This window comes from Meleagris gallopavo, chromosome 2, assembly GCF_000146605.3.
Source record: "Meleagris gallopavo isolate NT-WF06-2002-E0010 breed Aviagen turkey brand Nicholas breeding stock chromosome 2, Turkey_5.1, whole genome shotgun sequence".
In the NCBI taxonomy this organism is placed as follows: Eukaryota; Metazoa; Chordata; class Aves; order Galliformes; family Phasianidae; genus Meleagris; species Meleagris gallopavo.
This window is the reverse complement of record NC_015012.2, coordinates 42623591-42635741: the sequence shown is the minus strand read 5'-3', so window position 1 is coordinate 42635741 and position 12151 is coordinate 42623591. Positions and strand designations below refer to the sequence as shown.

General features: G+C 33.0%; 1 long non-coding RNA gene across 1 annotated transcript; it reads right to left on the bottom strand.

Moving 5' to 3' along the window:
* Positions 1–4191: 4191 nt before the first annotated feature.
* On the bottom strand, positions 4192–11901 carry LOC109366425. The gene is made up of 3 exons (XR_002112740.2): positions 11707–11901; positions 9390–9465; positions 4192–5081 (listed from the first exon to the last, which is right to left on the bottom strand). It is a non-coding gene; the product is annotated as an uncharacterized LOC109366425 (long non-coding RNA).
* Positions 11902–12151: the final 250 nt, after the last annotated feature.

Sequence of the window (12151 nt, the reverse complement as noted above, 5' to 3'; positions counted from 1 at the left end):
CTCCCTCAGCCTGTCTTTGTAGGGAGGTGCTCCAGTCCCCTGATCATCTTCGTGGCTCTCCTCTGGACCCTCTCCAACAGCTCCCTGTCTTTTTTGTACTGGGGGCTCCAGACCTGGACGCAGTACTCCAGATGGGGCTTCACAAGAGCAGAGTAGAGGGGGACAATCACCTCCCTGTCCCTTCTGGCCACTCTTCTGATGGAAGTTATATGATAATATTCTTAGTTCTAAGTCAGATATAACATACTCATTTTCTTTTTATTTCATATTCTGCTCTCTGAAGCTTAAGTTGTTTCAGAATTTACGGTATTTTTGAGAGCTCTGACATAATTCCAATCTATGGCCTATTGCACTACTGAAGGTGAATTATACTGTCTAAGGGCTCCAGTCTACAGTCTCTATTCAGACAGCAAGCTCGGGAGAGCTTACTCAGAATTGAGTACTGGGAAATTTCAGGAGTGTTAAACTCTCAAAGAAAAATGTTGGCATCCCTGAATGCCAGGGGATATTTTCTATTTTTTGAAATCATATTCCTTTTCAGTTGAACAGAGTATTTCTTAGCTATCTCTACTTAGTGCTTTGTATTACTTATAGGGGGAGCAAAGATTTCTTTTCACTGTAGTTCACAAAACTATCAAAAGTAATAGTTTAGAAATGCAGTCCCAAATTCGATAAAATATGTACCCAAGCCTCATTTTTTATAAAGGTAGCTTTGAGGAGTAATATGGTACATATATGCAATATTTCCTTTTTAATGTAGGGGATGAGACATAATATATTTTTCTTGGTCAGATTTTAACAAAAATCATGACCATTTACACATTAATTTTATTTCATGAGCCCATAAATACATCTCAATGGTGGGTTTTGAACTGTGAGTGCACCCAGCAAATTCTAATTTCTGTGGATTTTTTTATCTTAGGCCTGAAAATATATTGTTTACCATTTACAAAATTGTTATCAGTGTTCATTTACAAATTAGTTTAAGATATTTATTGTTTGTGACTAAAGGTTATTTATTTTGCACCTATCCTCAATAGCTGTATCTATTCTTAAATGGTCCCAAATATTATTACCAGTTTATGTATTTTTTCATTATTAAATACATATTTTAGCTTCATCTGTTTACATAAGCATTTCATATATTCTGCACACATTAAGTTTCATAAATGATCAAAAATTTATTAATTTTAAACAAATTACTTTTGTAAGTCTCATTAAGACTATTATCAAGTGACACTTTTAATACAAAATTAGATTAAGATTAGATTAATGTAACTTAGATTACTTTTAGTGAAAATAAATTAAGAAATAAAAATGTAGAAATCTACATTTCTGACATTGTTTTGGCTGTTGTTAAATGTTCATGTTAGTTTATATGCAAAGCTGGCAGGGTAGAAATACCCTAATCTGCATATCGGCTGTATATATCTGTTATACCACAGCACACCTGGCTTTGATAAGAAGGCAGGATAGAATGTGGAAGTAGACATAAATATTGTCACAGAAGATTACTCTGTTATTTCTGCCATCTTTATACTAGTAGAGATTCCTGGCACTCATAATCATGCAGTAACCAGGTAGTATTGCTATTAATTTTCAAATCCCACAGTGCTACAGAATGATAAGTTAAGATTCTCTGTCAGTCACAGTGTTTAAACAAGCAGTGGTCTTAAATGTCATCCTGTTCTATTGCAATTGTTTGTTAGATGGCTGGAATATGTGGATGATTCTTCACTGATTTGTTCTGTTTATGTGTTTGCATTTATTAGAAATATGATAAAAAGTCTGGCTCAGATGTACAAGTTTTGCTTCCCCACTTGAGAAATAAAATAGTAGAAATAATCTTTCAGATTTTTTTTGTAGAAAAGACAACAGCATTTCAGTCAAGAACCTGGTCATGCGCAATATGCATTTCAAGCAATTGAAATTGAAGTCTTTTTTTATTAACTTTTTTAATTCATTAGAAAAATGATGGTCAGTTTGCTCTGTGTTTCTTTTTATATATTTTGTTCTTTTTGTTTTGATTAAACATAATTTTTTCTTATTACTGTGGAGTGAAATTTATTCTGGTCACGTGAATTCTTCTCTGTCATTAAAGATACATAGTGTATTATTCAAGAGCAGAATTCTGTACAAGCTTACTCTTCTATGATTAATATTTAGCATGTTTTGTACAATGCAATTGTTCACCAAGATTATGAGAAAAAGGTCCCTTTTGTTGCATTATTTTGTGTCGTTGGAATGGCATGTGGAATGCTGTTTATGTAAAGGAGCCATTTAGAAGCCATGGCTCTGTTTCTCATACCCTCATTCACATTGAGGCAGTACTTTTTACAGTTATTGATCCCAAGGAAACAAATTGCCTGGGGGAGCTAGGGGATTTCATAAAGGCCCATTCAAAATGTTAGCAAGAGCAGAATTTGGTGCTAACAGAAGCAGGAACGTTTAAATGCGGAAGCCCTCATTTCTGTATGCAGTAAAGTCACCATACCATAGATTGATTTATCTGAACACTACTTGTACACTATTGCTTCCTTTTAAATAAAATTATCTTCAAATTCAGACGTGGTTGTGAGTAAACAACCTTCTTTTCATTCTTATTAATTATGTTTTTACGTAACATCTACTTCTGACCAGTACACAGACAAACTGTACTTTACTGGACTGTGTGTTTTCCATAGTAAGACTGCATTTTGAATGTGAAGAAAATTAGAAATCTTCTAGAAGTACTCTTTCAAAAGTAGGAGTCTCATTTCATGTCTCTCTTTTCAGATTTTTTTAAACAGTTCTAAGAAGTTACTGTGCTTTCTAGAAAAGAACAAACATTGGTAGCAATAAAGAATGGTGTTTCATTTTTTCTTTGGTTAGATCTAATGCTGATAAGCGCAACTAGAAACTTTTTTTTTTTTTGTGACAGAAGTGTATGTGTAACCTGGAAGTCTATAAATTTAGCTTAACTTCAAGGTTTTCTACACTTTCACATTGTTTTTGTCTGTATTTATGCTCTTTAACTCCTGAGGACATACAGCTATGTCCTGAAGTTGTAATTAAGTAAAGCGTAGGCTTTTTCTCCATCCTTATGAGAGGAAAGCTATTGTAAAACTTGTTTATTTGAAGTCTGTGTCATACCTTTTTTGAAAAGAGTATGTTGATGCCACCTGTGGTGTAGAAAAGTTGGTAGTACAGTGTTATTTCTGGACTACGGACAAATTTCCTCGCCTTACAGGCTTTTATGTACTGTTTTGGGGTTGATGGGGATGAAAATACTGGGACAAAAGTGGACATGTGATTCCTTATGTTCATATAGCCATCTTCTTCAGTAAGCTGATATAAAAGATAAGAATAAATCTCATATAATATGGTTGTTATATAAGAATTACAATTATCATTGTTATTATTGTTATCATCATAGATGGTATATGTTACATATTGGAAAGAAAGAATTATACTTTTCAAGTCCAAGATCCTGCATAGCCCACCTAGATGTAAGTCTAGGTGATGGTTTTACAATATTTATATTTCTGTATTAGTATATTTCTTATGTCTGTATTGTTTTCTTACTGTGATAAACTGTATGTTTAGAAATTCATCTCTTCAAGTAGATGTGGATTTTAGCAGATAGTTCTAGGATTGCCTAGAATAACAAATGTTAAATATAGTAAGAAATTGTCACAAAATCCATCTGATCAGTCATACAGTGGTTTTCAGGCATCCAATGCCATTATTAATTGACTTTTGTAGCTTCATTAAAGAGGTACAGTACAACTTTCATGTGTGTGTTCATACAGATGGGTAAATCCCAAGAAATGATGCTTCAAGACAGAGATCACAAGCTATTTTAAAAGAGCATGATATAATTTATATACTTACTACTGATCATGGTCCATTACCAGTATCAGGTTCCATTGGGAGAGAAGGCTAGTCAAGAACTATGCTTGGCTGCTTTAGGGCAGAGCTTGTGTTGTTTAGTTTACTACACTAATTATATTCTCTTGATGAGATCATTAGAGGACAATAAAGGAAAATGAAAACAGTTTGCAATATGTGTGGTCAAATTAGCCACACAGAGAAATTATGGTTTGTACTTAAACGCTGTTTAGAAAGTGTCCATTAAAAAAAATGTAGACACTCATGTATGTACACAATAATGATGCCTAAACTAATTTTCTTTAATGTGTTTATTTTTGAAATTGGGAATTGGACCCTGTTTCTATCTGATTAGAATGCAAAGGAAAGATTTAAATGAGACAGTCAACAGGATATCTACAGCCATGAACTTCATGAAAGCATGCTACTGCTGACAATTACACAGACCAGAGCTGGTGGATCATTTACAACATTTTGATTTTAACAAAAATTAAAGATGAAATCTTATTTCCATCTGAGAAAGAGGCCGCTCTTAAGTGCAATTAGAAATTTACTTTAGCTAATCCATGGTAATTTACAGGAAAAAAAAATTAAGGATTTCTTTAGTAAACTCTGTGTGTGTATGCACAACTTTTATTCCTTATCAGGGTGCATTGTTTCAACTTGTGGAATATGTATTCTGAAAGTACATCCTTCAGAAAGAGAAGTAATGATTTTATATTGCTCAAATTCGGATAACTGAATTCCATTTATAAGCTAGGAAGTATAACTAGATAGAGCTTCAATTTTTTAAATGACCATGCGTTTATTGCAAACATTTGCTTTTATAGATTACTGAAGGAAGTACATTTATGGTAGAAAAGTGCACTTATGGATTATTGTAGAAAAAGTCTCTATTTTTCTTTGGGATAACTGGACTGTTCCTTTTTCTCCCCTAATTACCCATAGGTCTTTTAACTGAGCCCTAATAGATTCCACAAACCAGAATATTAACTGCATAAAAAACTCTTTAGAGCTCACATCTGAATTAAGAAAGCAATGTATTCTTTGAAACACACCTTTCTGTTACCAGTAAACTGATTAATTGCCCCTTTTGCATTCCTGCACTTGGTGCCTGCTCAGGGTGGCACTGCAGTCCAGAAAATTATTTTCTGTGGTGATTGATTGTAACTCCAATGTTAGGGGCTTTGTGGACTTCATTTACTGGGGATCTGAAAGAGATGGAACAGGGCTACTTCAGATATTAACAAGCATAGAAAATGACTACATTATATACTGTATACTCTTAAGTACTTTATTTTACTGGATTTCTTCAATCTCGTTCTCGTAGCTTCACTCCGCCTCTTAGGGCATTAACATTTTCTTAATCTTAAATCTTAATATCCTTCTAAACACAGCAACTGAGGAACAAGTGTTAGTTTGATCCAGGTCTCAGTAAGGAAAGATTGCTATTGACATTAATGAAAAATGGATCAGCCCATAAATGAAGAATTTGTATTGCCTTTTAATTACCTAGTGTGGCCAAGTTAGTAATCACAACAAAATCAAGGGAGTTTGCATACAATTGGAGGTTCAGGAATTCTTAACTGAATGCCTACAGGTGCATATTTAATTCATTTTATCAGAGTTTAATCTGAATCATTCTCCAAATCAATAAATCACTTAGAAAATGAATCATTTTTTGCGAGACTGGAAAGAATATCAGGTTCAACAGTGAAAAAATTGACTCCGCTCTTTTTCCAAGAAAAAGAAGTTAAACTGCATGCAATTTGCTCTGTATTTAGGCATTTTATCTATGTCAGTGAACACCTGAATGTTTCATTATCCTGGGTGCTTCTCTACGCTGTAGCTAGTTACAAGAGAAGCTTCCAACATCTCTTTCCAGTTTTGTGGTTTAGGCCTTCATTCTATTTTTTTTCCTTCAATATTTTCTTAAAATGTCTAAGATGTAAAGGGTCATTTTTGCATTTTTATTGCAGTGACATTTTTAAGAACAGCTAGATGTGATCTTTTTTGTTTTTTAAGAAAAAGTTATTTATTTTTTTTTTTGCCAGAAAGAGAATTATAAGATCAATTTTTCCTGCAGCTTTAAGGTAATTTCAAGTTTTACATCATTTAAATTTTGTTTTAATTTGCAATATTGTACAGCCTTACTCATGTACATATTATTAGACGTATGGCTACAGAAAACATCTGCTTTCTTTTTCCTTTCATGCTAAAAATCTACAGGTTAAAAATTGTATAATTGTTGAGACTTGGAGCAGTGTATCAGGAATGACTGAAGGCAGGTTTATGTTCAAATTCCTTTGGACTATTTCAGAGCACAGATAAACATGTTTACATATAGTCACGATAACTTGTCTCAGTTTCTGTATGAATTTCCCTGTTGTGTATTAAAATATAGTTTCTCTCATTTCTATGGAATTACTTCAAATCTTAGACAATCTAGTTCCATTTTTAGGTACTGATTTTAGTTTTTTGAAGCCTAGTAATTATGGCCAGAATGTCAGAGTTTTTTGGGAAATTTTGTAATCCTAGTTTAACCTCATGACATCTAATTTTTTTTAATTATTATTATTTTTTGCTTGTAAAATGAAATAAGTAAAATATTACAACTGAGAAGGTCCAATTCTTAATTTTTTCATGTTCTTTGACTGAAACAGACAAAGAAGGGATTCATGTGTTCAGAAGTTTCAAGAATTCTGGCGAAAGTAAGAATTGTCAGAAAGCTCTAGCAAAGATACCCCTACCCTTATTATTTTAGAATTTGTAAAGATGTATAGTATCAAGTGGTAAAAATTCATTAAAGCTCATTCATTATGTTCTAATGTGACTCCACCTTGTGCCCTTTTCATGATGTGAGCTAGTTTGACAGGTGTATCCTAAATTCAAACTAATAATTTTATTAAAAAATTAACTACTGGCAATTCTATGCTGGATGGCTTTTCATGCAGAAGTACCTATGCTGCAGGTAAAGAAAATATTTTATATCTTTGCCCTTTACCATTGTTTTACATTCTTGATTATGTTATAGTTTTTAAAAGTGCATTGAGCATCATTCCAAGTGTGGTGATAGAAACAACTCAAATCAAAGTCTTGTCTTAATGAGTTGTTAGAAAGTTAGTGGCTCCTTAAGTGACCACAGTGATACAATATTAAGCATTAGCAAGAATTTCCATCCCAGAATTGACCTCATAAAGGTAAGAAGGATCACATTCACACTATATTTATCATGACTTACAAAAATGACTTTTATTTCAGATGTCAAGTCTCATTAATATATTTTTCTTAGTTTTGCTTTGACATCAAATGTTTTGGATCAATTGTAATCCTCTTGCCAAATATTTCATAGCTATGAAAGAGTACATTGAAAAAAAAAGCATGTTTTCTTTCACTTCAAACGATTTCTGGGTAAGACCTTCTTTTGTGCTTATATTTGTAAATATCCAGGTTGAGCAAGTCACTATCCTCTATGTTATTCGTATCTACAAGATGACCATTTTCCTGTTTCTCTTCTGGTATGCCTCATCAAATTATGTGCACAATTTCACCTCTTTTTTCCCTATAGCACCTGTAAAATATGGTCACTTGGTCTAGACTGACACAAAAGCCCTTTGTCTAGGCCTTAAACTTTCCTCATCATGGTTAGCTTGCTCTCTATTGTCTTCCTTTGCTTTTTAATGGAAGGGATACTTTCCTTACCCGCTCCAAATCCAAATAGTAAATTCATATTTCTTTTACGCTGTTCTGACCATATAATTTAATTGCCATTAGTTTTGTTTTTTTTAATCTTATAGCATTAGATAGTATTAGTCATTGTGCTGTTACACTTTAATATTATGATAGCATGCACTCTAAACACAATAATATAAAGGTAATTATAAAAATCACAAAAAGTGTGTTAAATCTCTAGCCTGTTCTCTGCTAGTGTAGGTATGCTCTCTACAGTATGTTAGAGGCATAATCAAGAGTAGTAATAAAATATTAATAGCTTTGCTTTTCACTTCTAAAATAAAACATCCATTTATAAATAGACTATGCAATGATAGTAGATATTAAATTTTCCCATGTGCTTTGTTTCTTAGAGTAAATAATAAGTTTAGAGGTAGATAGGGCTTTTAAAGGAAGAAAAACAACGGCAAAGCTCTAGCATAAAATGGAAAGACTTTCATGACTGTAAAGTAATTATAATTGCAGGGAATAAAAAATGCTGCTGCTATTTTTTATTAGACCAAATAAAGTTGAGAAAAAATCTGTACTTGAGGGCATACAGAGAGATTTATTTATTTTTTATATGATTCCCTCAGTATAGTAGCTATAAAAAAATGAAGTTTATAGGCTTTGAAAAAAATAATATGAAAAGTTAAATACTTTTCAATGTGATAATACTTAGTGTTTGATAGGAAATATTTAAGCAGAAAAGATGTTATGGAATCTGAGTCATATACTATGCAAAAAATGCATGCTTGAGTAGTTCGTGAGGTGGAAAATGTTTAATGAATTTCTGCATTTATTAGAAAACATAAATTACATTGTCATATATTATTTATAACAACATTGCTACTGTATCGTATACAGTTGCAACAACGCAGCTGAACATTTTGTTATTTGTGTAAACATGAACACTGAAAAGATTGTTTATTCCCAGAATGGGAGAGAAAAGTATTCTAATTACAGTTTGCATTGTTTTGCCTGTGGGCTCCCCAAGAGCCAGTCTCTGATGGGAAGCTGATGCCTCACATTCAGTGATGCATGAACTCAGTCTCTTTGTTCTGCAATAGGGGGAAAAAAAGCAACTATCTGTGCTGTGCCATTTCTTGACTAATGCGTGTAAAAGGTTATTGTACTTGATTCCTCTGCATCTGCACAGAGCTGACACAGAATCTGTCCTTTTTTTCTTTCTGCTTCTGCATTTTTCTTTTGTTAGTTTCTTTCTCTTATCATTTAAAGATATAGTGAAAAGAGATTAGGATCAATCTTTTATTTTTCTGGAAATGAAAGAGCTATTTTGTGAATTTGTACAGTGATATCTGAATAATTACCATAATAATAGTAAGGTAAGCTATTCAGAATGTATCTGTGAAGGGAAAGTAAACTCAATATCAACTGTACCTTTGAGCAATGTATATAAGCTGAACCACAGGCAACCAAATGTTATATTATTTATATGGCATGCAAATTTATGTTCTAAAACATTTTTGACAAGGTATTGAATTTGCATATGAGCATATAAAAATCCCTCTCATAGTGAAGGTCTTTTTCAGACTGTTTTCTGAGTAATTATATCATATGGAAAAATGTCAGAGGACAGAATAAAATATATTTATTCCAGCCATATCTTCCCACAGCATGACATGTCATCTGAAAACAACACTAAGCATTTTATGCCATCTGTGCTGGTTGGGGTTACATTTACAATGCATTTCAATGTGGATTATTCTTTTTTGAGTTACACACAGTCAGTTTATAGCAATAAGCACCTAAATAGAGTTATCTAAAAAACAGAGAGACGTCAATACCTGATTTGCTTTCATCCACTCCTCGAGAGCTGTTCTATCATTTGGAGACAGAGCTTGTCCTTCATGCTGCCATTCACTGTTACATGTAAATGAAATGTTATTTCAAAGCTTCGTGTAGATACAGTAGCAATTAGATTTTTATGCAAAAAAAATGCTGAGTAATATATATTAACAGTACTTAAGTGAAATATTAGTATTCCTAAAAGAGACTTATTGTTATATATTTAAAATGTTTGATTTTTAAAAATAATAAGAAATAGTGATAAGATTGGGAAAATACTGTTATTTCACAGGAAAAATTACAGTAAAATATTTAGTAGCCATGAGAAGTCTTAGCTTCTGGTTATATATAATCATTGTATAGCAGTTCTCCGTAAGTGATCTGTGGAATCAAAGAATATACTGTTTCAGTCTGCACATGTTGAGTAAATTGCATCTTTCAAGTCACTCTCAAACAAGGCTGGTGTGTTTTTGAAACTTGTTACGTGCAACCATTACCAATGAAATTGGAATCATTTACGTCTACATTTTTTTCCTAACTGTTAGCAGTTAAGAAATGTTTTCACAGCAACAACAAAAACTGCATATCAAAATGGTCTTGATTTTCTACTGTGTCCAAGCAGAGCTTTGACACTTGAGCTAGAAGACCTGCTAAGAAGTAATTTGAATCTCCCTAATTCAGAAAGGCTCATCCTCAGTGTAAACTAGAGCTGCAGAGGACAGAGGATGTCTCCTTAACAGAATTTGATTTTGCCATCCCACTTGAGAGTCCTAGCATGAGCTGGAGCACTATCCCCTTATATGCTAGGGATTCTTTTCTCAACTATTAATTGCAAAATACTTTATTAATAAGATGTTATTTTGCTTTATCTTTATTAAGCACAGTTGTTTTAGTCTTGATGCTTTACTTGTGTAACATATGCTGTATGATGTCACAGTAATATGCAAACATTTCCACAGAATCATAGTAAAGGGTCGGAAGACTACTGTGTAGCATAGGAGAATTGTATACATTTTGGTTGTTAAGAAATACTGTTTTCTTGCTGTGGCATTAATCTCTTATCTCCTGTTCCAAAATGCTGGTTATCAATGATAAGTTTCAATGCCAGTGCCTCCTTAGAGGAAATTCAACACTGAAATATTTAGGAAACAAAATCATGGACATTAGAAAGTACTCAGTCACCTGAGAAGAAAAAACAGGATGCATTGATGATTGCTCATTTCTACTCTAATTGAATTTATAATTAAAATATGGCTGTCCTTCTTTTTATTTAAATCTGCCTAGAAAAAGTTCCAGGTCCTTAGTAGCTCTTTTATTTAAACTCAGTGATAGACTTCCAGGATATACATATATCATATACCATGTATAATATGCATGCTAATTTCTGAAGAACATTTTAAAATGCATTATGAACAGTTCCATCTGGTAGAATGAGCTGATGAGTTGAGAAAATGACATTTTCTTGTTATTAGAGTTGATTGAAATTGTAAAAAACTGTGAAAGGAATTGCTTGTAGAGAAATCTCTTATTAAATAGTTGGTAATATTTGAGAAAGAGGATGTTTTCTGATACTCAAACTCCAATTGCAAGTTCTATCACAATCTGCTAAATTACATCTAGCTTCAAGTTATAGAGAAGTTTTCACTCTCACTCAGTGTTTCTTCCCAGGAAACACTTCTGTGCAACACAATTTCTGTGTAAAGAGTCTTTTTGCGTAGTCAGTCTGCCCTTAGCAGTAGCCTTCAGAGCCACGTTTTCAACCTTTATACTTATCTCATTTCAGGAAAACAATTTGTGCTTCTTCTGCACACTTCTGTGTCCTGCTATTAGGAGAATTATTGGCCTATCACATTCCAAGTGGTGACAGGGCTTTCTTACTGTTCTTTGTTGATTGCAGATTGTTCAGTAAAATAGAGCATATTCCAGACATTTAGTATTAAAATATGCAGTACTAATTGGGAAAAGGCAATCGGAAGAAAAATTCAGCAGCAACGAGATAACAAGATCCTGGTAGATCTCAGTCAGCAGTTTTCTTTGAACAATACAAATAAACAGTAACTTTTGTATTTGTGCATAGAAAGAAAACACATCATATATCAAAGGAAGAGAAATATTGGCCAAAGAGCATTCAAATCTGGAATAACATTACAAAATTATCTGTATTACTTTATTTAGTGCTTGTAATAAGGGCCTCAGAAGATCAAACATGCTTTGTTAATGCTGAATAGAAGAAATGTAACTCATGTAAAACTGATGATAGGTAACAGATTAGGCACTTTAAAGTATTGTAAGCTAGATACAATAAAATATATTTACATTTAGTTATACTCGTTTCTGGTTTTAGAAGAATTCTGTTGATTTTGTCTCTAGGTAAGTACTGTCCATATCCAGACTGCCAGTGAATAATAAGTTGGTTCTGCTCTTTGCTCTGTAACAACGTAGAGATTATTTACTGCAGTACAAATCATACACAATTGGAGTAACAAACACATAAATATACTTAATGAGAAGCTGATTACTACCAATCAGGCTTCGGAGGAGAAATTAATCTTCAGCTTTACAGAGTCCTGTATTCTTTAGTAACATCTGTGTTTCTCCCACATTAATGTTTTCTAGATTGAAGAAAGCATTTGCACTTCTGAGTCACCAGTCAGTGGTGACAGTTTGCTCATGCCTCAGGATATTGAATCCAATGGTTTCATACATATTAGTCATCTCATTTGAAAGGTTCTGAATATGTCCTCTTCAGGCTTCCCTTAGT